At 39.5% G+C, this 27,513-nt stretch overlaps 1 pseudogene; it reads right to left on the minus strand.

Annotated features, from left to right (window-relative positions):
- Positions 1–7,914: 7,914 nt before the first annotated feature.
- On the minus strand, positions 7,915–14,777 carry LOC110823140 (agamous-like MADS-box protein AGL62; annotated as a pseudogene).
- Between the last annotated feature and the right edge of the window lie 12,736 nt (positions 14,778–27,513).

Genomic DNA, 27,513 nt, shown 5'->3' on the forward strand with positions numbered 1-27,513 from the left:
GAATCTAAACCATTTATCGCGATTTCATCTAGACCATATGATCGCGTTTAAAGAAGGAACAAATCCAGACCATCCACACACGCAGGAACAAATCCGGACTGTCTGATCGCGGGCACGCAGATTGCAAGTGTGACCTCCCGTGTGGCACTGCGTCAGAGTGCCTTACCACGCAGCGCACTCTAGTTCATCGTGGCTGCTGACTGGGCGTCATATGTGGTAAATTTTTTCTAAATTCTATTTTGACCCTAATTTTAAATTTTTCTTTTAAAAATACTCACATAACCCAAATTTTCACCCATTTTTCTCAAAATTATTTTCAATTTCATCCTCAACCTATTTTTCTTCATTTTTACATTAAATAAAAATTTAAAAATTATATTTATACATTAATTTTAAAAATATTAAAATTAATTCCGGATATTACATTTATAATGTAAAATTAACAAAACACTAACATAAATCATATTTTTATGATAAAATAAAATAATTGAATTATATCTAAGTTAATATAAATTATTCAATTAATGGATTAAATATGTTGGTTATTGTCATTATTTTAAGGAACGTGCTATTACAATCATTAATTATAAAAATTATTTTAAATATTTTCACATAATCAACTCAATTTTAGTCCAGAAAATTAGTACATAATATTTTCACATAATAAGCATTAATTACATAAAATATAATTGGCGCTAAACAAAAGAATAAATTGTCAAAATTATATATTATTATAAGTATTTTTTTTAAATAGAAAAAAATATGTAATAAATTATTTAAACATTAAAAAAGATAAATGCGTGTCGTCCATTTATTGGTGATGATAAGTACGTATCATTAAAATAGGCATTGGATTTTGATGGTTGAATTTTTTTATAGATATAAACTATTGTATGACTAATGTAATAACCAACGGTGGAATCTTTAATTTAGGAAATATTAAAAGTTAAAAGTATAATCACTATTCTTTTATTATATGATTTCTATTAATTTTTTTATCAAAAGAATTAGGTTAATGTTTTTGCCCATTACAGATACTGTAATTAAAAGAAAATTTTTAAATAAACATAATAATTTCACTGATTTAATCACTATATTTTTATTAATACACTAATTATTTTAAATATTATAATTATTTATTGTTAATTATGCTTATTAAATTATTAATTTACAAAAACAATTAGTTTATAAAAAATAATTATTTATTTAACTCATGAATTAAATATTAAAAAGAAACCATTGAACGAAGTAAGACTCTCAATAAGTTATTCATGCCTATAAGTTTCTTAATTTGACTCCAACAATTATGGGTGAGCCCTGCTCAACCTACTAATTTTATTATTAATAATTATTATTTTTTAAGTAAATAAAATTTTTGTAACGACCCGTGAACTTGAAAGGAAATAAATATGAATTGAATACGAAAAGGAAATAAATAGTTAGGGTTTACACTTCTTACACAATAATTCAGATTACCCAAATAGAGTTACGGGAATGACCCTCTTAAATGAAATAATGAAAAATCAAAGAAATAAACGAAAAATAAACAACTGGGCATCCTACTCGCAACATTCTTGTGGATCGGGCTCTGGATCTTGGTACTCTTGATCTGAAATGGTTAATGAAAGAGTGAGCTACATTAGCCCAGTAAGAATATCACACTACTTACCCACACAGAAATAAAAGTTGGTAAAAATCATGAAAACAACTAATGGAGCTCTTAATTTAAGTAAATTCGTTTATCATAAATAAAATCATTTACCGCATACTTACCGTAACGAGATTTTCGAAACCAACCTATAGAGTCAGTAACATAAACAATATCATAATCTCATATGCAATCAGTTGGCAACAACAACTTTCTCTTTTATCACCCTACTGGTATCCATTGGGGTCCATAGATCCCAATACGCGTGAATTTTTTTTTTTTAATATTTTTAATTAATCGGCCATCTCCATACCCCGTCCGGTATGAGTGCTAAAATATCATCCCTCAATGTAATACCCAAATTAATTTAATTGTAATTTAAATTAATTTATAAAAATAATTTTTGAATTTTTTGAATTTTAATTTAATGAAAAAATAAAAAAAAAATAGGAGGGAGATGAAATTGAAAACAATTTTGGGAAAAAATGGTGAAAATTTGCGAGTAGGATACCAGTTTTATTTATTTTCCATTTATTTTCTTATTTTCTTCGTATTTCCTTCAAAGGGTAATTCTCGTATCACTATTTGGGACTTTAAGTTTTTGTGTAAAAAATATAAACATTAACTATTTATTTTGCTTCTACACTAAATTCATAATTTATTTTCTTTAGAATTTTCAAGTTCGTTACAGTTGGTATCAGAGTCAGGTTTCTCGAACCCATTTGATAGATTAATATCCCTTGTTGCAGTTTGGTTCCCGAAGGCATCAGACATTATATAACACCCAATTTTTTTATTTTTTTATTTTTTTTATTTATTTTAATTTATATTAGAATTTTAGTTTAATTTTTCAATATTTAATTTATAAGATTTTAATTTAATCTAATTTAATTTAATAAAAATAAAAATAATAATAATGATAAAATAGGGTAAAATTATTTTTGGGATTTAATTGAAATTGATTTTCGGAAAAAGGGGTGAAAATTTGGATTCTGGGGGTGTTTTTGAAAAGAAAATCAGAAACCGGGGGTCAAAACGCAATTTAAGAAAGTTGTGCCACGTCAGCAGCCCAGTCAGCAGTCCCGGCCAACCAGAACACGCCGCGTGGCAAGGAAGCTGACGCAGGAGGCCACGCGGGACAGAGCCACGTGGGCGATCCGCGTGCACGCGATTGAACGGTCCAGATCTCATGCGTGCGGACGGCCCAGATCTCACGCGTGCAGACGGCCCAGAGTGAATCACGCACGGATGGCCCAGATCACATCGTGATGGATGGTCCAGATTTATTCCCATTTTAATCGCGATCGGATGGCCCAGATTAAATCGTGAAGGACGGCTGAGATTAACAGGGAAAGGTTATAAATAACCTCACCCACACCCGACCCCAAACCCTAGCCGCCAGTACCCTCGCCGAAGAAGAAGAACCAGTCACTGGAGGAGCTGGTCGACGCCACCCGCTGTCGCACCGGAGGGTTTTTCAACCGCCAAACGAGGTAAATTTTCTACTCTTGGCTCGTTTTTCGATGCTGAATCTGCCTATGGCCAAATCAGAGCCAAACCACCGGCCAATCGGACAGAAAATACCATCGAAGTCCAGCGGCACCGCCGCGGCTTCCCTCGATTTTTGCCTGCGATGAGGCCCTTTCCGGTTCCTGTTCGATGCAATTTTTACACCACTGTGATCACCGTCTTTTTCTCTATAGGTTGACCAAAGCAAAACATCAAATCGCGACTCGCGCTGGAGAAGCCGCCGTACCCAAGATCTCCGCCGCCAGTAAGTCTCAATTTTTCGTGATTTTTTGGCCCACCGAGGGCCCTAGGGTTGTTTTATCGCAAGAACCAATGCAAGTTTGGCCGAATTCAGCCAAAAACAGCTAACCCGAGGCAGATCGCTGTCGCGGGTGGCGGTGCTGTCGCCAGAACACGGCGGAGCCGCCGTGCCAGAATTCTAATATTGGCCGAAAAGGGGCTTTAGGTCTGATTTAGAGTTTTTTGGGACACGTGCAGGTACCGGTAGTGCATTTCAATTTTTCAGAGAAAATTTAGGGATTTAAAGATAGCACGTAGGTATATTGTAGAGCCGATTTCAGACCCCGAAACAAGTAAGGATTTCTCACCCTATTTTTTATCACGGCATTAAAGGTTAATAAATGATTAAACGATATTTTATGAATTCATAAATATGTATAATTAATTAAGATTTCTAGTGGGGCCCAAACCTGATGTATTTGTCGGTCTGTTTCTGTTTGATCTATTTTACAGTCTAAACACAGCATGGTATCTGATGTATTTATTTTATGGTTTCGTATGCATGAATCACGGTTTTGTCTATTCTGGTTTGAATTATTGGAAAACCGATGTTGTGTTATTTTGTTTGGTGTTCATTATTGGTTTACGGGTTTGTGTATAATTGGATAATTGAGACCAAGAAAAATGGAAAAAGGTAAGTGAATTCACAAATGAATAATGGCTACAGCCTTACTAGATATCCTGAGAGATGGTGGACGGACCGGGTCCATAGGGAACCCTACCGGGAACATGGTCTCTCATATCAGACAAAATATGGAGACTTTATATGTTTTGGCGCCCATACCGGACGGGGTATGGGGACAGCCCGTTTCACTCTCATACCGGACGGAGTATTGAGGTTCATGGTTTTTAAGCGCCCATACCGGACGGGGTATGGGGACGGTCCTGGAATTAAGTTATTAATGTTAATGGTTCACGTGTAGTGAGGACCCCCTATGGATTCCCATGGATACTAGTAGGCTGATAAAAGAGAAAATTTGTTGTCTGATTATTGAGGTACAAAAGTATAACATGTGTTACGTTACAAAGTGTATATGATTTTATGATGGTTATAATGTTATTGTTTTCATATGTTATTTTCACGAATCTCACCGAGTTAAGTGGACAGTAAAGGTTTTTTTTATTGATAAATGAATTTATCATGAATTATGCTCCATTGGTTGTTTTTATTTTTCTACAAATCTTTACTTCTGTGACAATGAGATAGTGTGATGTTTTTACTGGGCTAGTGTAGCTCATTCCTTATTTAACCATTTTAGATCCGGAGGATTTGGTTCCCGAGCCCGTCCCACAGGAAGATGGCGAGTAGACGTCTATGGAATTCACAGTTTTATTTATAGCCTTCATTACTAGTATTTACCTTAGTTAGTTTATTTTTTCACACATTGAATACGTTTTTGGTTATTGTGTAAGGGATGTTTATTAGAATTTTTATTTCACTTCCGCACTTAGAACTTTTTAATACATACATTTCATTTTTATTTCCGGGGCCGTTACAGTTGGTATCAGAGCCACGTTCCTCGGACTCATCCCTTACATAATAATGCTTAGAGAAATACCCACCGATAAATTGTTACTCAACTCTTCCTTGTAAAATGTAGGTGTAAAGAAATGAGGAGAGGAAGACCCCCACTAAACCGAGCAGCCTGAGATGATTCGCTTCGGGAAGATGTGGATAGGATATTTGAGATGCTGGAAAGGATCATGGCCGCCCAGCAAGGTCGAGATGAGAGAAGGGAGTTACCCGAACCTCCCCCACTACCACGGGTTGAGCACCGCTACAGCAAGTGGATCCCGAGTCAGCCCGGCACGAGCCTACTCCACCACAGTACCACCCGACACCACTGCCGCAGTGTGAACCGGTGCCCCAGCCACCGTACTACCTGGCACCGCCACAGTACAATCCGGTGCCCCCACTATATCATTAGATGTCACCACAGGGCCCCCCAGTCTATCCCCAACCGGTCCCAGTCCCTCTTCCACGGGACCCAACTCCTTCCTTGATCGACCCAGGCTACATAGAGAGGTACATGAGACTGAACCCTTCCACTTTTGCAGGGGGATTCTCTTTTGAAGATGCCCAGTACTGGTTGGCGAAGACTGAGAGAGCTTTCAAGACCTTGGGAGTGGTTCCCGAGCAGAGAGCTACCCTTGCTTCCTACATGCTGGTAGGGGAAGCAGGTCGTTTGTGGGAGCTCAAGCAGACCACCCTACCTACACCAGCCACTTGGGAGCAGTTCTTAGTAGCCTTCCATGCGGAGTATCTCCCTGAGCACATCCAACACCTGAAAGAGATGGAGTTTGTTCAGCTGGTCCAGGGAAACATGACGGTATCGGAATATGCTAGTAAGTTCCTAGAGCTGGGCTGGTACTCCCCGGAGACATTGATGGATGAGGGTAGGAAGGCCAGGAGATTTTAGTGGGGCCTCCGCCCAGAGATCAAGCAACACTTATTGGTACTGGAGCTCAAGACATACTCAGCCGTTCTAGCAAAGGCACAGATTGTGGAGAGGAGTTTCAACACCCATCCTCAGTCAGCAGGGAGTCACCGACCCTCAGCTCCACCCCGCAGACCAGCACCTACTGCGCCGGTCCAACCAAATAAGAGGCCTAGACCAGTGATCCAGGCCCCTCCTCAGGCTCCAGGGGCAACACATGAAAAGATCTGCCAGCACTGTGGCAGGGATCACGGGGACCGACCATGCTACCGCCTCAACAACACCTGTCGCATATGTGGTAGTGCTCAGCACTATGCGAGAGAGTGTCCGAGGAACCAGAACCAAGGAAGACCTCCTTTTCAGGGCAGGGTTTACAACCTCACCCAGCAGGATGCCGACGTCGACCCGAACGTGGTACAGGGTATGTACACTATCAGTGACCATATTACTTATGTTTTATTTGACACTGGTGCATCGCATTCATTTGTTTCACATGTTTTTGCATCCAAACTTAATGTATCACCTGATAAACTTGATTCAATGTTGTATGTGTCTACTGCTGGGGGTGAAACACTATTAGGGGAAGTTGTCTACAGGGTTTGTGCCGTGGAGATAGATAATAGAAAACTGAGTGTAGACCTGATAGGGTTAGACACGGGGGATTTTGATGTAATCTTAGGAATGAATTGTCTAGCGGCGCATCACACCACCATAGATTGCTTTAAGAAGAAGGTTGTATTTAATCCTCCCAATGAGGAGCCATTTACAAATTAATAAAATTATTTAGTACTTATTCCTTGATGGTAAGTTTCTTTAATTTTCTAGTACCTTAATCTTGCTGTTTTCTCTAACTAGGCAAGCCCAAGAAGGAAATTTATATCCAAGAGATTTCGGTAGTCCGAGACTTTCCAGATGTGTTTCCAAACGAACTACCCGGACAGACAGTGGACAGGGAAGTCGAGTTCACTATAGACCTACAGCCAGGCACCCAGCCCATTTCGGTTGCTCCTTACCACATGAGCCGCATTGAGATGGAAAAGCTGAGGAAACAGATCACTGACTTGCAAGACAGTGGTTTTATTAGACACAGTGTGTCCCCTTGGGGTGCCGGAGTCACTTTTGCCAGGAAGGGAGATGGAACATTGAGACTATGTATTGATTACAGAGGATTGAACAAGGTTACAATTAAGAACAAATATCCCCTTTCCAAGATTGATGACCTCTTCGATCAGCTGCAGGGTGCACAGGTCTTCTCTAAAATAGACCTGCGATCAAGTTACCATCAGGTGAAGATAAGAACAGAAGACATCCCCAAGACAGCCTTTCGAATCAGTTACGGATACTATGAGTTCCTGGTCATGCCATTTGGGCTAACCAACGCCCCGGCAATCTTTATGGATATGATGAATAGGGTCTTCAGAGAGTTCTTGGATCAATTTGTTATCGTGTTCATCGATGACATCTTAGTCTACTCAAAAAGTAGAGAAGAACATGCTCACCATCTTGCCCAAGTTTTGCAGGTCCTCAAAAACAAGAAGTTATATGCAAAGTTGAGTAAGTGTGGATTCTGACTTGAGCAGACCGCCTTCCTAGGACACATCATATCGAAGGAAGGAGTATCAGTGAATCCCGAAAAAGTTGAAGCGGTACTTGGCTGGGAGAAGTTGACATCAGTTAAAGAAATCCGGAGCTTCTTGGGGATGGCAGGTTATTACCGCAGGTTCGTTGAAGGATTCTCCAGCCTAGCAGCCCCTCTAACCCGACTCACAAAGAAGAATGCCAAGTTTGAGTGGAATGAGGACTGTGAAAGAAGTTTTTCAGAATTAAAGAAGCGGCTGACTACTGCACCCGTACTGTCTTTACCGAGTGGATCGGGGGGATATACAGTTTATAGTGATGCCTCCTATCTAGGCCTGGGTTGTGTCCTGATGCAGCATGGGAAGGTCATAGCATATGGGTCCAGACCGTTAAAGAATCATGAGAAGAATTATCCCACCCATGACTTGGAGCTTGCCGCAATCATACACGCCTTGAAAACCTGGCACCACTACTTACACGGAGAGACCTTTCAGATCTATACCGATCATAAGAGTTTGAAACACATATTCACTCAGAAAGATCTCAACATGCGTCAGAGAAGGTGGATGAAACTCCTTAAAGACTATGATTGTGATATCTTATACCATCCGGGTAAGGGCAACATGGTAGCAGATGCTCTCAGCAGGAAAAGTACAGGTATCTTAGACCATTTGATGGTTTCAGAATGTAGACAAATTGGGGCCACACAACAGGTTCGACTTCAGGACCTGAGAAGAGTCACATGTTTGGGCCTCCTGACAATCCAGCCCGAGTTAATCCAGAGAATAAGAGAAGCCCAGTCAGTCGACCCCGCCCTAGTGGCCCGCAAGATTGATACAGAACAGGGAGTGAGCTCAGAATTCCGAGTATCTATCGATGGGTTACTCCGGTTCCAAGACAGAGTTTGTGTTCCAGAGGACAGCGAGTTAAAGAGAGACATCATGGCAGAGTCCGACAGCTCGAAGTTTGCCATGCATCCCAGAAGCACTAAAATGTACCAAAGCATGCGACCCCAGTTTTGGTGGAATGGGATGAAGAGAGACATAGCCGACTTTGTATCTAAATACTTGGTATGTCAGTAGGTCAAGGCAGAGCATCAGCACCCAGGTGGGCTACTTCAGTCTTTACCGATCTCGGAGTGGAAGTGGGAACACATCACTATAGACTTCGTGACGGGATTACCCAAGGCACGTTTAGGACATGACGCCATCTTGGTAATTGTTGACCAGCTTACCAAATCTTCCCACTTCTTGGCCATCAGGATGAACGACTCCTTGGACAAGTTAGGAAGAATGTATATCCACAAAATAGTCAGATTGCATGGAGTTCTAGTAACAGTGGTATTCGACAAGGACCCCAGGTTCACTTCTCGGTTTTAGAGTAGCTTTCAGCAAGCCATGGAAATAAAGCTGTCTCTCAGTACTGCCTTCCATCCTCATACTGATGGACAATCAGAAAGAACAATTCGTACACTTGAGGATATGCTCTGAGCATGTGTCCTTGACTCCGGGGGTCATTGGGACGACCATCTACCCCTGATAGAGTTTGCCTACAACAACAGCTACCAAGCAAGCATCGGCATGGCTCCATATGAGGCGTTATATGGGTGCCCGTGTAGATCACCGATTTATTGGGAAGAAGTGGGCGATAGAAGATTGTTTGACCCTGAGTTGGTAGAGGAGACCACGTCTAAAATAGTTAAAATCAGAAAGAATATTCAGACGGCTCAGAGCAGGCAAAAGAGTTATGCAGACACCCGAAAGAGAGATCTAGCATTTGAGAAAGGCGACCGGGTGTTCCTTAAGGTCACTCCTTTCAAGGGAATTAGTAGGTTCGGCAGGAGGAAAAAATTAAACCCCCAATTTATTGGACCTTTAGAAATCTTAGACAGGATTGGTACTGCTGCCTACAGACTAGCACTGCCTCCAGAGCTCTCCAAGGTCCACAATGTGTTCCACGTATCCATGCTATATAAGTATAACCTGGACCCCTCTCATGTCTTGGCTTATGAACCGCTTCTACTCCAAGAGAACTTATCTTATGAAGAAGTACCAGTCGGTATCACGGACCGAAAGAGCAGGATACTCCGCAACCAGGAAATATCATTTTTAAAGGTCGTGTGGCAGAACCACAAGCTAAGGGAGGCTACCTGAGAGCTAGAATCAGATTTTAGAGCCCAGTATCCCCATTTGTTCGACCAATAGTAAGAGTCAAATTTGGAGGACCAAATTTCTTTAAGGGGGGGAGAGTTGTAACACCCAAATTTTATTATTTTATTTTTTTAATTTATTTTAATTTATATTAGAATTTTAGTTTAATTTTTTAATATTTAATTTATAAGGTTTTAATTTAATTTAATTTAATTTAATAAAAATAAAAATAATAATAATGATAAAATAGGGTAAAATTATTTTTGGGATTTAACTGAAATTAATTTTGGGAAAAAGGGGTGAAAATTTGGATTCTATGGGTGTTTTTGAAAAGAAAATTTGAAACCGGGGGTCAAAAAATAATTTAGGAAGGTTGTTCCACGTCAGCAGCCCTGGCCAACCAGAACACGCTGCGTGGCAAGGAAGCTGACGCAGGAGGCCACGCGGGACGGAGCCACGTGGGCGATCCGTGTGCACGCGATCGAACGGTCCAGATCTCACGCGTGCGGACGGCCCAGATCTCCGCGCATGGACGGCCCAGATCTCACGCTTGCGGACGGTCCAAATCACATCGCGATGGACGGTCCAGATTTATTTCCATTTTAATCGCGATCGGACGGGACAGATTAAATCGTGAAGGACAGCTGAGATTAAAAGGAAAAGGTTATAAATAACCTCACCGACACCTGACCCTAAACCCTAGCCGCCAATACCCTCGTCGGAGAAGAAGAACCAGTCACCGGAGGAGCCGGCCGCCTCCACCTGCCGCCGCACCGGAGTGTTTTTCAACCACCAAACGAGGTAAATTTTCTCCCTTTGGCTCATTTTTCGATGCTAAATTTTTCTATGGTCAAATCGGAGCCAAACGACCGCCCAATCGGCCAAAAAACAACGCCGAAGTCCAGCGGTGCCGCCGCGGCTTCCCTCGATTTTTGCCTGTGATGAGGCCCTTTCCGGTTCCTGTTCGATGCAATTTTTTGGCCCACCGAGGGCCCTAGGGTTGTTTTATCGCATGAACCAATGCAAGTTTGACCGAATTCGGCTGAAAACGGCCAACCTGAGGTGGATCGCCGCCGCGGGTAGCGGTGCCGTCGCCGGAGCACGGTGGAGCCGCCGTGCTGGAATTCCAATATTGGCCAAAAAGGGGCCTTGGGTCTGATTTGGGATTTTTTGGGACACGTGTAGGTACCGGTAGTGCATTTCAGTTTCCTAGGAAAAATTCAGGGAATTTAGGGACAGCCCGTAGGCACATTGTAGAGCCGATTTCAGACCCCGAAACAAGTAAGAATTTTTCACCCTATCTCCTATCACGACATTAAAGGTTAATAAATGATTAAACGGTATTTTATGAATTCATAAATATGTATAATTAATTAAGATTGCTAATGGGGCCCGAACCTGATGTATTTGTCGGTCTATTTCTGTTTGATCTATTTTACAGTCTAAACACAGCACGGTATCTAATGTATTTATTTTATAGTTTCGTATGCATGAATCACGGTTTCGTCTATTCTGATTTGAATTATTGGGAACCCGATGTTGTGTTGTTTTGTTTGGTGTTCATTACTGGTTTATGGGTTTGTGTATAATTGGATAATTGAGACCAAAAAAAATGGAAAAAGGTATGTGAATTCATAAATGGATAATGGCTACAGCCTTACTAGATATCTTGGAAGATGGTGGACGGACCGGGTCCATAGGGAACCCTACTGGGAACATGGTCTCTCATATCGAACGGAGTATGGAGACTTTATATATTTTGGCGCCCATACCGGATGGGGTATGGGGACGGCCCGTTTCACCCTCATACCGGACGGGGTATTGAGGTTCATGGTTTTTAGGCGCCCATACCGGACGGGGTATGGGGATGGCCCTGGAATTAAGTTATTAATGTTAATGGTTCACGTGCAATGGGGACCCCCTATGGATTCCCATGTATACTAGTAGACTGATAAAAGAGGAAATTTGTTATCTGATTATTGAGGTACAAAAGTATAACATGTGTTACGTTACAAAGTGTATATGATTTTATGATGGTTATAATGTTATTATTTTTATATGTTATTTTCACGAATCTAACCGAGGCAAGTGGACAGTAAAGGTTTTTATTATTGATAAATGAATTTATCATGAATTATGCTCCATTAGTTGTTTTTATTGTTTTACAAACTTTTACTTCTGTGACAGTGAGATAGTGTGATGTCTTTACTGGGCTAATGTAGCTCATTCCTTATTTAACCATTTCATATCAGGAAAATTTGGTTTCCGAGCCCGTCCCGCAGGAAGACGGCGAGTAGATGTCTAGGGAATTCACAGTTTTATTTATAGCATTCATTACTAGTATTTACCTTAATTAGTTTTTTCTTTCACACGTTGAATATGTTTTTGGTTATTGTGTAAGGGATGTTTATCAGAATTTTTATTTCACTTCCGCACTTAGAACTTTTTAATACATACATTTCATTTTTATTTCCGGGGCAGTTACACATTATGTCTGGATTATCTCCTATATTAGGTGCTGCAACTGGATCATCTAACTCAATCATGGCTAAATTGTTGAAGAGATCGCCAGGCATGGCCTCTGAGTCATCAACAGGATCTAATGCCATCGCTAAATCATTCGATGGGTTGTCCATCATTATTATGTTGGGATTGGAAGAGTCTAGGTTACAGAAGCTATTCAGGGGAGGAGTTGAATTAATACTGCTGGAGGCATATTCATGAGTTGGGTTACTGGGCATACTAGGCATGGGGAGAGTCGTCAAGGCCTTCATTGCTGGATGTGAGTAAAACATTCCGTCATCCCTTGGATAACCCTCAGCAGAACTCGAGTTACCTTGTTCCTTCTTTAGCTTCTTTGCAATTAAGCAACATCATTCCACAAGCATATTGAACCTAAATTCCCTTTAATGTATTTTTCTTATTCATAGTTCATTTAATTATTTTCTACTAAATAAAAAATTTTGTTCTTATCATTGTCGTCAATATGATCTTATTCAACTATTAATATGTCATTCATTTAGTATAATGCTAGAGATAAGTTCAATTTTTTAATCATTAGTGAATTTTAATATAATTTCATCGATATAATTTATATGTTTATATATTTTTCATGTTCCAGTCTTCTTATTTAGCTTCTATCATTGGATCCATTTGTGAACAAATTACTACTTCTACTTGATTTAACCTGAGGAAGAAATTCATCCTTGGTGCATTAATGATCATGACAAATACAAAAATGAAAAGTATACGTAAGCGTATAAAACCTAATTCTCTAATATTGACTAAAACAAACTAGTGTTTAATAGTTAATTCTTTTTTACGCATTTCACTTACAACAATTCATATAATTATTTTTAAGTAAATCAACAAGTTAAGCTTTATCATGGTCAGTGAGGTGATCTTATCCAACGACTAATATGTCGTTCATTTTGTATAACGCTAAGGGAAAGTTAAAAATCTTTTTACCCTGAATAAAATTGATAGACTCGTCGATATGATCTATTTTTTTTTTCAGTTTTTTTGTTCGGTTTCTATTATTAGATGTATTTATGAATAAATTAATGCATCAAGTTTGGTTCAATCTCAAAGAAGAAATTTATTATTGGCATGGAAATGATCATAATAGCCATGATCTTGGAACATAAAATGGAAAGTTTATGAAGATTATATATAACCTAATGCTCTTACATCATGCACAAATTAACTAAAGTGAAATAGTTCAAGAGTTTTTGCCTTCTATGCATTTCCCCTATTAACATATCATTTAGTTGTTCTCAAGTAACTCAGAAGGTTCAATTTTATCATGGTCAGAAAGATGATCTTATCTGATAATGAATATGTCATGCACTCGGTATAATGCAAGAGAGAAGTTAAATTTTATCATCATTATTGAATTTGACATAATCTCATTGATATAAACAACGTGTCTATATATTTTTTATATTCCAGTCTTCTTCTTCTGTTTTTGTCCTTGAATGCAATTTGTTCTTCATGCATATCTGTTTGTGTTTCATAAGGCTTCAAAATGTAAACAATATATCATAATAGTATTGCCATGTTAATGCATCATTCAGCAACCCCTTCCTATTTCTCTTTCACTTTTTTTCTTTTATTTAATTTTAAATCTATTAGCATGTTTTTCTTTATCAGCATCCTTTGTTGCTCTCAAGATTAATTTTTCTCTCAAAGTTGAAAACAATTTAGTTTTAGTGTACAAAATTAGTCTAAAAATATCTTAATAGTAAATATTTTTAAATAAAATTTTAAAACTGAATTTCACGCTTATATGCTTTGACTAAGCATCTGGTAAGAAATATGTTTTCTTTAGCAGAAAAATGTCATTCTTTGTTATAAGTTTTTTAAAAAGTAGTAAGTGAAGTATACAAAAATAAAATCATCGTTAATCAAAATTGAATGGGTCACATGAACTGGGAAGTAGAGTCAAATTCTCCCATATAAATATCTATTGGAAACTCTAGTTTAGAAATATGTTCAGACTGAAAACAGGAGAGATTATTGGTTTTGGATTGAAAGATCTTTTAGCTTATGTGGATTGACTTCTGATGGTGCTCGGGTGAATCTTCTCAGCATGTTTAGCCACATTCTTCTTCAGCTCATCGAGAGAGGCCTTCAATTGTTGAAGTGTGTTAAGCTCATATCTTCCTTGGGAGCCATCCACCAACAATGATTCTCATTTGTCTTTTTCATATAATTAAGCTCCTCGCCTCGCTTCATCTCGATTTCGAGTTGGTTCAGAACCTGTACATGTAGTAGAATTAATATATATTATTTATATTGAAAATGTTTTATTAGAAATGAAAGAAATTAAAATAACCTGAGTGTTGAGATTACAGACACTAGCGTTCCAATGAGCCTCAATGAGTTTCATGGTTCCAGAAGTAGCTTATGGTGGATTACCACTAACAAAACGTTCCAACACAGTCTCGACACAAGGATGACCAAAAGAAAAGACCTTTTGACCGGGTGAGAAGACGATAATAGCAATCTCAGCCCCACATAGAGTGCTCAATTCACTCGCCTTCTTGAAAAGTTCGGCTCGGTGTTTGGAGAAAGTGACTTGGAGATTGGTTTCATTATTCATCTTCACCATCTCAACCTTTTGTCGTCCCTTACTCTTTCTCGCCATGGTTACAAGTATTGAATATGTGCAGAGAGAAATTGAAAGAGAGACTAATGGAGAGAAATAATTGTATTGAAAGAGGGAGAATTGAGTGATATTTATAGGAGATTTAAATCAAGGTTGTGAATTAATAAATTTTAGGTAGACATCCTGTACATATTTTCCTGTATTAATAAGATACATCTTTAGAGTTACTTGAGAATCTTCTCTTTATTGAAATATATGATAGGAAAAATCTAGACAATTAAAGTTAAATTTTAGCTGTACTTTTATACAATTTGCAAAATCATCATTGTTTTAGCATTTATAGATACATAGCTAGATGGATATATATGAAAATTGAACCTTCTTGAAAATTTTACATTTTTTATGTTATATATATGTATATATATTCTCGATATTAATTTGGCATTGAGAAGGTAAGAGAGCTACTTTTAATTTTATTTATTTGTCTCTTGTTAGGAGACACAATGAATCAAATTGCAATAATAAAAATCCTTAGATTATTTATGTTAAAGTAATAAACAATATAAAAATGTATTATAGGATATATTAAAATTTAAAAACTATGATGAATTCTTTATGAAATTAATTGATCATTAGTACAAGGGATAATTTTAATTTATTTAAAAGCATTAAGGAAGGATCTAAGTTGCAAATTATAACTATCAATTGGATCACATTTAAAATTCAAAGTTTTAAATAATTAAATTTAATTATGACAATCGATTAACCTTCATAACAATAAAGTTTTAATTCGATTGCATGTGATATTCAATTAAACTTGAAATTCATATAATTCATGTTGAGTACTTTCAAAAGGTGACTTACAATTATTTTATTTGTATAACACTTCAACTTGAGCCTGCTTAAACAAAATGCAATTTCTTTGATTTATTTGATTGAAAATTTCTATTTAATACTGTTTGGTCCTAATATAAAATCTTCCTTGTTTACATACTTAACATTTAATGAAGATATTATCCCTACTTGGGATATATATTCCCAAATATATAGATATGTTTACATACTTAGATAAGCACTGTCAATAGAATATTTTTCCTGAATATTACCTAATTTCATTATTTAAATTAACCAACACAGGTATTTATTCAAAAATAGACTCATAATTGTCAATGTAAAAACTAACTCACATAAATATGACATAATTGAAGGTATTCCCAAAGATGATCATGTCCTTATCGAAGCACAATTACGTGACTTTAATATCTTATTTTCTTACATTTAGATGTTACCTTTGTCTTGAGTTAATGAGTTAAAAATAAATTACTTAAAATATTTTCTCCTATTACAACTCTTAGAATAGCAGGTTGATTTCAACTTGAAAATAAAAATAAATGCATAGATAAAAAAATTATGTTATTATTACACTCTTTGAAAGTACCACAACCCTACAATGAAAAGGAACATGACGAAAACCCAAATGCTAAGGCACCAGATATCTAACATAAATAAAATAAAACAAACTGCAAGTATTGTGTTTACAACTCTTTTTAATTTCATCCTTCCGAGACTTAGTCAAGAAATGAACTTAGTAGAATCTTATTTATCCATTTCCTTGAATATATATATTGGGATTATTGTTGAACACATTAGGTATCGTGTTTGGATCGTTTAATACATGAGGCATCATGTTTAATTTGTTCTGAATTATAATCATCTCAGCTTCTTTAGTAACTTTCTTCTTCAATTCCTCAAGAGATGTCTTTAAATGCTCAAGTTGTGAGAAACGCATTTCCTGTTTTGGACCCATCCACCAACACTTACTCTCACATATTTTTTGTATTTCCTTAAGCTCTGCATTGCGATTTTTCTCGATTTCCAGTTGATTCATGACCTATTTTCATATGTTTCAAATAATAAGTACAATTCAGTATAAGTTTTAATCGAACAAAAGGAAGATCAAATAAGTATAATAAGTTTTAAAATCTAAATATGGTCTACTCAAACTTGTGTGAGGATCATATTGAGCTCATGTATCCTTGAGTTGCGGTGAACCTCAATGAGTGTCATGGCTCTTGAAGTATCTCGTGGAGGATTACCACAAATGAAATCTTCAATCACTTTTTCAACACAAGGATGACCAAAAGAAAAAGCCTTTTTACTGGGGGAAAAAATAATAATTGCAATGTCGAGGCCACGAAGAGTGGACCATTCACTAGCTTTCTTAGAAAGACTAGCTCTTCGTTTTGAGAAAGTTATTTGGAGGTTGATTTCGTTACTCATCTTTATCATCTCAATCTTTTGACGACCCTTGCTCTTCCTATCCATCTAAAAGTGAAAGAAAAAGATGATGTGAGAAGGAGATAAAAAAGTTGGCTTATAATTTACTAGGAAGTGATAAAAAATGGGTAGTATTTATAAGAGTTATCAGACTGACATTATTATTTTCCACAATGCAACATCAAACATTATTTAAATAGATTTTCTATATAAAATTTTTTAATCTTTAATTACTTACTCATTGGGATTCATCAAATTGGAAAATTTTATTTTGTACTATCCAACAAATAATTTTATTTATAAATTTATTAGCTTTAATTACTTATTCATTTGGAGTCAACAGATTAGACATTATCATTTTGCACTATCAAATATATAACTTGATTTAGATTAATTTTCTATATAAATTTCTTAGCTTTAATTACTTATTTATTTAGAGCAGGTTGCATATTATTATTTTGCACCATCTAATATATAAAGTGATTTATAAATTTCTTAACTTTAATTACTTATTTATTGGGAATTATTAGGATGGACATTATTATTTTGCACTATTCAATATATAACTTGATTGAGAGAGATTTTCTATATAAATTTCTTAGCTTTAATTACTTTCTCATTTGGAGTTACCAGGTTAGGGATCTTTATCTTTCACCATCAAATATATAATCTGATTTAGATGGATTTTCTATATAAATTTTTTACTTTAATTACTTACTCATTTAGAGTCATTAAGTTAGACATTATTATTTTGCACTATCTAATATATAACTTGATTTAGGTGAATTTTCTGTATAAAATTTTTAACTTTAATTACGTACTCATTTGGAATCATCAGGTGGTGCATTATCATTTTACACTATTCAACCTATAGTTTGAGTTAGGTAGATTTTTTATAAAAATTTCTTAGATTTAATTACTTACTCATTTGGTGTTACCAGATTAACTTTATCATTTTGCACTATCCAACATATTGCTTGAGTCAGGTGAATTTTTTTATAATTTTTTTTAACTTTAATTACTTACTCATTTGGAGTCACTAAATTTGATATTATCATTTTGCACTATCCAATACATAATCTAATTTAGATGAATTTTCTATACAAATTTATTAGCTTTAATAATTTACTCGTTTGGAATCATCAAGTTGGACATTATCACTTTTCACTATCCAACACAACTTGATTTAGATGAATTTTTTATATAATTTTTTTTAGTTTTGATGACTTACTCGTTCTGAGTCACCAAGTTGGGCATTTTTATTTTATATTATTCAATATATAATTTGATTTAGACAAATTTTCTTTGTAAATATATCGACTTTAAAAACTTATTTGTTTGGAATGCTTTACAATCACCTCATTGAAATATATAGTAAAAAAATCTTGAAGATTGACATAATATTACCTTTAAGTTATATGAATTTACCATTTCCAAATCATCATTGCTTGTAGAACGAAATGAGATGAATTTTCTTAGAAATAGTTATTAGCAGCCACATTTTCTTGCTTATCAAATTTGACAAGATAATGAAAATAGTGTCAACATCTATGCACGGATAAATAAAATTTGAATAACACATCCCAATACACAGTATTATATAATTACCAACCTATTTCCTAATATATATATATATATATATCAAATTTGGGAAGATAATGAAAATATTTTTCATGTTTCTCCATACATGAATAATAAGTTAGTTAACAAAAAATTACAAACTTGGTAATAAAATTATAGCGAATATTGCGAAACCACCATGAAGTTTAACATGTTATATATAAAAATAAATTAAAATTATAAGAAAATCCCAAAGTACTGAATATTATACAATTACCAACTTACTAATTATTTTAATAACCATTTTCCTCTTTTCAACCTTAGCCATAAAAGGTTTTGATGAAGCTTCCATATAAAACTATTCCGATTTGGCTCAATTCTTCACTATGGTGAGTTGTCTTTCATAGTATGTTATCTTTCTTGACGCTTTTGATGATTGCTCATCTTCTCTATTAACTTTTTCTACATTGATTCAAAATTATTTATACTCTATTTGAATCCATAGGGACTTAAAAGTGTTTCCATGAGAGATATTTTAGTCAGAATTTTAGGATTATCTAACTAAATTTTTATGTTTGCTTTTTCACTAATCTCGTCATTCTTCCCAATAAATTTGCAACAAAATGGAAGGATTTAGATAGTCATGTTTTTAATCGAATATTCTGAATTGGAATTAATATTTTCTTGAAGGAATATGTCTTCGAGAGCTTTTTTTTTGGAAAAAAACTCAGACCCCAAAGAGATTGGGGTTCCTCCCAATTTCCATCATAAGTAGTAGTTATGCTAATGAAAAAGCACAATATGTTTTATAAAAATTTTGTAAATATAGAACATGGTTGTTGTAACACCCAAATAAAAATAAAAATTTTATTTATTTATTTTTATTTTTTATTTATTTATTTGATTTTTTTTATTTAATTTAATTTAATTTAATTCAATGAAAATAAAAGTAATAATAATGATAAAATTGGGTAAAAATATTATTTGGATTTAATTGAAATTAATTTTGGGAAAAAGGAGTGAAAATTTTGATTATGGGAGTTTTTTGAAAAGAAAATCAGAAATCTGGGGTCAAAACGCAATTTAGAAAAGTTGTGCCACGTCAGCACCACGTCAGCGGCCCGGTCAGCAGCCCCGACCAACCAGAACGCGCCGCGTGGCAAGGCAACGATGACCAGGGAACGGGCCACGAGGGCGATCCGCGTGCGCGCGATTAGACAGCCCAGATCCGTTCCCGCGCACACGGACGGCCCAGATCAAACGTGCGCACGGATGGCCCAGATTCACGCGCACGGACGACCCAGATTCAATCAGGCACGGACGGCCCAGATTTCAATGCGATGAACGGCCCAGATTTAATCCCAATTAAATCGCGATCGAATTGTCCAGATTCAATCTTGATGGACGGTCGAGATTAAAAGGCAAAGGGTATAAATAACCCCACCCACACCTGACAAAAGAAACCCTAGCCACCAGTGCTCGCCGGAGAAGAAGAACCAGACGCCGGAGGAGTCGGCCGCCACCACCCGCCGCCGCACCGGGGAAGTTTCTGATCGCCGATCGAGGTAAATTTTCTCCCCCTTGCTCGTTTTTCGACGCTGAGTCCGCCTATGGCCAAACCGGAGCCAAACCACCGGCCAAACGGCTGGAAAAACCCAGCCGAAACCCAGCGGCGCCGCCGCGCCCCTCTTCGATTTTTGCCTCCGATGAGGCCCTTCCCGACCTCTGTTTGATGCAAATTTTATACCACTGTGATCACCGTTCTTTTCTCTACAGGTTGATCGGAGCCAAACATCAAAACGCGACTCATGCTGGAGGAGCCGCCGCACCCGAGAGCACCACCACCGGTAAGTTTCGATTTTTTGTGATTTTTCGGCCCACTGGGGGCCCTAGGGTTGTTCTATCGCAGGGACCGATGCAAGTGTGGCCAAATTCGGCTGAAAATAGCCAACCCGAAGTGAATCGCCGCCGCTTGCGGCAGCGCTGTCGCCGGAGCACGGCGGAGCCGCCGTGCCGGAATTACGATATTGGTCGAAAGGGGCCCTAGGTCTAATTTGGGATTTTTTGGGGCACATGCAGGTACCAGTAGTGCGTTTCAGTTTCCTGGGAAAATTTCAGGGAAAATTAGGGACAGCCTGTAGGCGCACTGTAGAGCCGTATTCAGACCCCGAAACAGGTAAGGACCCCTCACCCTATTTTCTATAAAGGTATTAAAGTTCAATAAACGATAAAATGGTATTTCATGAATCAACAGATGTGTGAAATTGTTTAAGGTCGCTAATGGAGCCCGAGTCTGGTGTATTTGTCGGTCAGTTGTTGTTTGTTCTATTTTACAGTTTTAAATGCAGTATGATGTCTGATATTTTCATTTCATAGTTTCGTGTGCATATATCACTGTTTTATTGATAATGGGTTGAATGACTGAGAACCTGATGTTGTGTGTTGTCTTGTTTGGCATAAACTACTGGTTTGCATGTTTGTGTGTGATTTGACGATGGTGACTGAGGAAAAAAGGAATAAAAGGCTACGTGAATTGATAAATGGATAATGTGGATAGCTTGACTAGATATCGTGGGAGATGGTGGACGGATAGGGTCCGTAGGGAACCCTACCAGGAACGTGGTCTTTCATACCGGACGGGGTATGGAGACCTTATGTGTTTTGGCGCCCATACCGGACGGGGTATGGAGACGGCTCGTTTCACCCTCATACCGGACAGGGTATTGAGGTTCATGGTTTTGGTGCCCATACCGGACAGGGTATGGGGACCACTCTGGAATCAGGTTATAAATGTTAAGGGTTCACGGGTAGCGGGACCCCTATGGATCCCCATGGATACTAGTAGGCTGGTAAATGAAGAAAATGTGTTGTTTAATGATTGAAATGTAAAGGCGTGGTAAGTATTATGTCATACAGTTCATATGATTTCATGATGATGATAATGTTATTGCTTTCATATGTTGTTTTATGGATCTCACCGAGGTAAGTGGGCAGTAAAGGTTTTTATGTTAATAAACGAGTTTATTATAAATTATGCTCTATTGGTCTTTTTTGTGTTTTCTACCCACCTTTACCTCCGTGGCGGTGAGATAGTGTGATGTCTTTACTGGGCTGGTGTAGCTCATTCCTTATTTAACCATTTCAGATCAGGAAGACATTGTTCCCGAGCCCGTTCTGCAGGAAGACGGCGAAGGGGACGCCTAAAGACTCCGTAGTTATATTTATAGTTCTTATTTTCGAGTATCTCTGTTAGTTAGTTTGTTCTTTTATATTTTGAGCACGTTTTTCGTTTTTGTGTAAGGGATGTTAATCAAAATTTTTATTACGCTTCTGCATTTGACATTCTTAATACACATATTTCATTCTAAATTTTTGGGGCCGTTTCAATTGGTATCAGAGCTGCGTTCCCCGGACCCATCCCTTACACAATAATTCTTAGAGAAATATTCACCGATAAATCGTTACTCAACCATTCCTTATGAAATGCAGCTGCAGAGAGATGAGGAGAGGAAGACCCCCACTAAACTGAGCAGCCAGGAATGGTTCCCTTCGGGAAGATGTGGACAGAATATTTGACATGCTGGAAAGGATCATGGCCGCCCAGCAAGGTCGAGAGGAGAGAAGGGAGTTACCCGAACCTTCCCCACTACCACGGGTTGAGCCACCGCTACAGCAAGCGGATCCTGAGTCACCCCGGCACGAGCCTGCTCCACCACAGTACCACCCGACACCACCACCGCAGTATGAACTGGTGCCCCAGCCACCGTACTGCCCGGCACCGCCACAGTACAATCCGGTGCCACCACAGGGCCCCACAGTCTATCCCCAGCCGAGTCCAGTCCCTCCTCCACGGGACTCCGCTCCTTCCTTGATCGACCCGGGCTATATAGAGAGGTACAGGAGACTGAACCCCTCCACCTTTGCAGGGGGATCCTCTTTTGAAGAGGCCCAGTACTGGCTGGCGGAGACTGTGAGAGCTTTCAGGATCTTGGGAGTAGTCCCTGAGCAGAGAGCTGCCCTTGCTTCCTTCATGCTGGTAGGGAAAGCAGGACGTTGGTGGGAGCTCGAGCAGGCCACCCTGCCTACACCAGTCGCTTGGGAGCAGTTCTTAACGGCCTTCCATGCGGAATATTTCCCTAAGCACATCCGACACCTAAAGGAAACGGAGTTTGTTCAACTGGTTCAGGGAAACATGACAGTATCAGAGTATGCTTGTAAGTTCCTCGAGCTGGGCCGATACTCCCTAGAGACGTTGATGGATGAGGGCCGAAAGGCTAGGAGATTCCAGTCGGGTCTCTGCCCAGAGATCATGCAACACTTAGTAGTACTGGAGCTCAAGACATATTCAGCAGTCTTAGCAAAGGCACAGATCGTGGAAAGAAGCTTCAGCACCCGTCCTCAGCCAGGAGGGAGTTCCCGACCCTCAGCTCCGTTCCACAGGCCAGCACCCACGGCGTCTGCCCAACCAAACAAGAGGCCCAGACCAGCCATCCAGGCCCCTCCTCAGGCTCCAGGGGCAGCACGTGGGAAGATCTGTCAACACTGTGGCAGAGATCACGGGGACCGACCCTGCTACCGCCTCAACAACACTTGTTGCATTTTTGGCAGTGCCCAGCATTATGCTAGAGAATGCCCGAGGAACCAGAATCAAGGGAGGCCTCCTATCCAGGGCAGAGCTTACAACCTTACCCAGCAGGATGCCGACGCTGACCCGGATATGGTACAGGGTATGTATACTATCTGTGACCATATTGCTCATGTTTTATTTGACACTGGTGCATCGCATTCTTTTGTTTCACATGCTTTTGCTTCTAAAATTAATGTATCACCTGATAAACTTGAATCACTGTTGTTTGTGTCTACTGCTGGGGGTGAAACACTACTAGGGGAAGCTATCTATAGGGCTTGTGCCGTGGAGATAGCAAATAGAAAACTGAGTGTAGACTTGATAGGGTTAGACACGGAGGATTTTGATGTAATCTTAGGAATGGATTGGCTAGCAGTGTATCACGCCACCATAGATTGCTTCAACAAGAAAGTTGTATTTAATCCTCCTAACGAGGAGCCATTTACAAATTAATAAAATTATTCAGTACGTATTCCTTGATGGCAAGTTTTCTTAACTTCTAGTGCCTTAATCTTGTTGTTTTCTCTGACTAGGCAAGCCCAAGAGGGAAATTTGTATTCAAGAGATTCCTGTAGTCTGAAACTTCCCAGATGTGTTTCCGGACGAACTGCCCGGTCTGCCAATGGACAGAGAAGTCGAGTTCACTATAAACCTACAGCCAGGTACCCAGCCCATTTCGGTTGCTCCTTACCGCATGAGCCGCATTGAGATGGAAGAGCTGAGGAAACAGATCACTGAATTGCAAGACAGTGGTTTTATTAGACACAGTGTGTCCCCTTGGGGTGCCGGAGTCACTTTTACAAGGAAGGGAGATGGAACGTTGAGACTGTGCATTGATTACAGAGGATTGAACAAGGTCACGATCAAAAACAAGTATCCCCTTCCCCGTAATGATGACCTCTTTGATCAGCTGCAGGGTGCACAAGTCTTCTCTAAAATAGATCTACGATCAGGTTACCACCAGGTGAAGATAAGAATAGAAGACATCCCCAAGACGGCCTTCCGAACCACGAACAGACATTATGAGTTCCTGGTCATGCCATTCGGGCTAACCAATGCCCCGGCAATCTTTATGGATCTGATGAATAGGGTCTTCAGAGAGTTCTTGGATCAATTTGTCATCGTGTTCATCGATGATATCTCAGTCTACTAAAAAAGTAGAGAAGAACATGCTCACCATCTGGCCCAGGTTTTACAGGTCCTTAGAAACAAGAGGTTATATGCGAAGCTGAGTAAGTGTGGATTCTGGCTTGAGCAGATTGCCTTCCTAGGACACATCATATCGAAGGAAGGGGTATCAGTGAATCGCGAAAAGGTTGAAGCGGTACTTGGCTAGGAGAAGCTGACATCAGTTAAGGAAATCCGTAGCTTCCTGGGAATGACAGGTTATTACCGCAGGTTCGTTGAAGGATTCTCCAGTCTAGCAGCTCCTCTAACCCGATTCACAAAGAAGAATTCCAAGTTTGAGTGGAATGAAGACTACGAAAGAAGTTTCTCAGAATTAAAGAAACGGCTGACCACTGCACCCGTGCTGGCTTTACCGAGTGGATCGGGAGGATATACAGTTTATAGTGATGCCTCCTATCTGGGCCTGGGTTGTGTCCTGATGCAATATGGAAAGGTTATAGCATACGGGTCCAGACAGTTAAAGAATCACGAGAAGAACTATCCCACCCATGATTTGGAGCTCGCCGCAATCATTCATGCCTTGAAAACCTGGCACCATTATCTGTACGGAGAGACCTCATCAGATCTATACCGATCACAAGAGTTTGAAATACATATTCACTCAGAAGGATCTCAACATGCGTTAGAGAAGGTGGATGAAATTCCTTAAGGACGATGATTGTGACATCTTATATCATCCGGGTAAGGGCAACGTGGTAGTAGATGCCCTCAGTAGGAAAAGTGCAGGTATCTTAGCCCATTTGATGGTTTTAGAATGCACACAAATTCGGGCCACGCAACAGGTTCGACTTCATGATCTGAAGAGAGTCACATGTTTGGGCCGCCTGACAGTCCAGCCCGAGTTAATCCAAAGAATAAGGGAAGCCCAGACAGTTGACCCCGCCCTGGTAGCCTGCAGGAAGGATGCAGAACAGGGAGGGAGCTCAGAATTCCGAATCTCTGCCGATGGATTACTTCGTTTCCAAGACAGAGTGTGTGTCCCAGATGACAGTGAGTTAAAAAGGGACATCATGATGGAGTCCCATAGCTCAAAGTTTACCATGCATCCAGGAAGTACCAAAATGTACCAAAGCATGCGACCCCGATTTTGGTGGCATGGGATGAAGAGAGACATAGCCGACTTTGTATCTAAATGCTTGGTATGTCAGCAGGTCAAGGCAGAGCATCAGCGCCCAGGTGGGTTACTTCAGCCTTTACCAATCGCGGAGTGGAAGTGGGAACACATCACCATGGACTTCGTATCGGGGCTACCCAAGGCACGTTCAGGACATGATGCCATATGGGTAATCGTTGACCGACTTACCAAGTCTTCCCACTTCCTAGCCATCAGGATGACCAATTCATTGGACAAGTTGGCAAGGATGTATATTCGGGAGATAGTCAGATTGCATGGGGTTCTAGTGACAGTAGTGTCCGACAGGGATCCCAGGTTCACTTCTCAGTTTTGGAGTAGCTTCCAGCAAGCTATGGGAACCAAGCTATCCCTTAGTACTGCTTTCCATCCCCAGACTGATGGACAATCAGAGAGGACAATTCGTACGCTTGAGGATATGCTCCGAGCTTGTGTCCTTGACTCCGAGGGCCATTGGGACGACCATCTACCCCTGATAGAGTTTGCGTACAATAACAGCTACCAAGCAAGCATTGGCATGGCTCCATATGAGGCGTTATATGGACGCTCGTGCATATCACCGATTTGCTGGGAGGAAGTGGGCGATAGAAGATTGTTCGGCCCGGAGTTGGTAAAGGAGACCATGTCCAAGATAGTTAAAATCAAGAATAACATTCAAACAGCTCAGAGTAGGTAGAAGAGTTATGCAGATACCCGGAGGAGAGACCTAGCGTTTGAGAAAGGCGACCGGGTGTTTCTTAAGGTCACTCCCTTCAAGGGAATTAGTAGGTTCGGCAGGAGGGGAAAATTAAACCCCCGGTATATTGGACCCTTCGAAATCTTAGACAGGATTGGTACTGCTGCCTACAGACTAGCACTGCCTCCAGAGCTCTCCAGAGTCCACAACGTGTTCCACGTATCCATGCTACGTAAGTACAACCCGGACCCTTTTCATGTCTTGGCTCATGAACCGCTTCCACTCCAAGAGGACTTGTCTTATGAAGAAGTGCCGGTCGGTATCACGGACCGAAAGAGTAGAATACTCCGCAACCGGAAAATATCATTTGTAAAGGTCGTGTGGCAGAACCACACGCCCAGGGAGGCTACTTGGGAGCTAGAATCAGAATTTAGAGCCCAGTATCCCCATTTGTTCGACCAAGAGTAAGAGGTAAATTTGGGAGACCAAATTTCTTTAAGGGGGGGAGAGTTGTAACACCCAAATAAAAATAAAAATTTTATTTATTTATTTTTATTATTTATTTATTTATTTGATTTTTTTATTTTATTTAATTTAATTCAATGAAAATAAAAGTAATAATAACGATAAAATTAGGTAAAAATATTATTTGGATTTAATTGAAATTGATTTTGGGAAAAAGGGGAGAAAATTTGGATTCTCGGGGTGTTTTTGAAAAGAAAATCAGAAACCGAAGGTCAAAACGCAATTTAGAAAAGTTGTGCCACGTCAGCACCACGTCAGCAGCCACGTCAGCGGCCCGGTCAGCAGCCCCGGCCAACCAAAATGTGCCGCGTGGCAAGGCAACGCTAACCAGGGAACGGGCCACGTGGGCGATCCGCGTGCGCGCGATCGGACGGCCCAGATCCGTTCCCGCGCACACGGACGGCCCAGATCGAATGTGCGCACGGACGGCCCAAATTCACGCGCACGGACGACCCAGATTCAATCAGGCACGGACGGCCCAGATTTCATCGCGATGAACGGCCCAGATTTAATCCCAATTAAATTGCGATCCGCGTGCGCGCGATCGAACGACCCAGATCCGTTCTCGCGCACACGGACGGCCCAGATCAAACGTGCGCACGGATGGCCCAGATTTCAACGCAATGAACGACCCAAATTTAACCCAATTAAATCGCGATCGAACGGCCCAGATTCAATCTTGATGGACGGTCGAGATTAAAAGGCAAAGGGTATAAATAACCCCACCCGCACCTGACCAAAGAAACCCTAGCCGTCAGTGCTCCCCGGAGAAGAAGAACCAGACGTCGGAGGAAC

This window comes from Carica papaya, chromosome 1, assembly GCF_054855325.1.
Source record: "Carica papaya isolate Zhongbai chromosome 1, ASM5485532v1, whole genome shotgun sequence".
In the NCBI taxonomy this organism is placed as follows: domain Eukaryota; kingdom Viridiplantae; phylum Streptophyta; class Magnoliopsida; order Brassicales; family Caricaceae; genus Carica; species Carica papaya.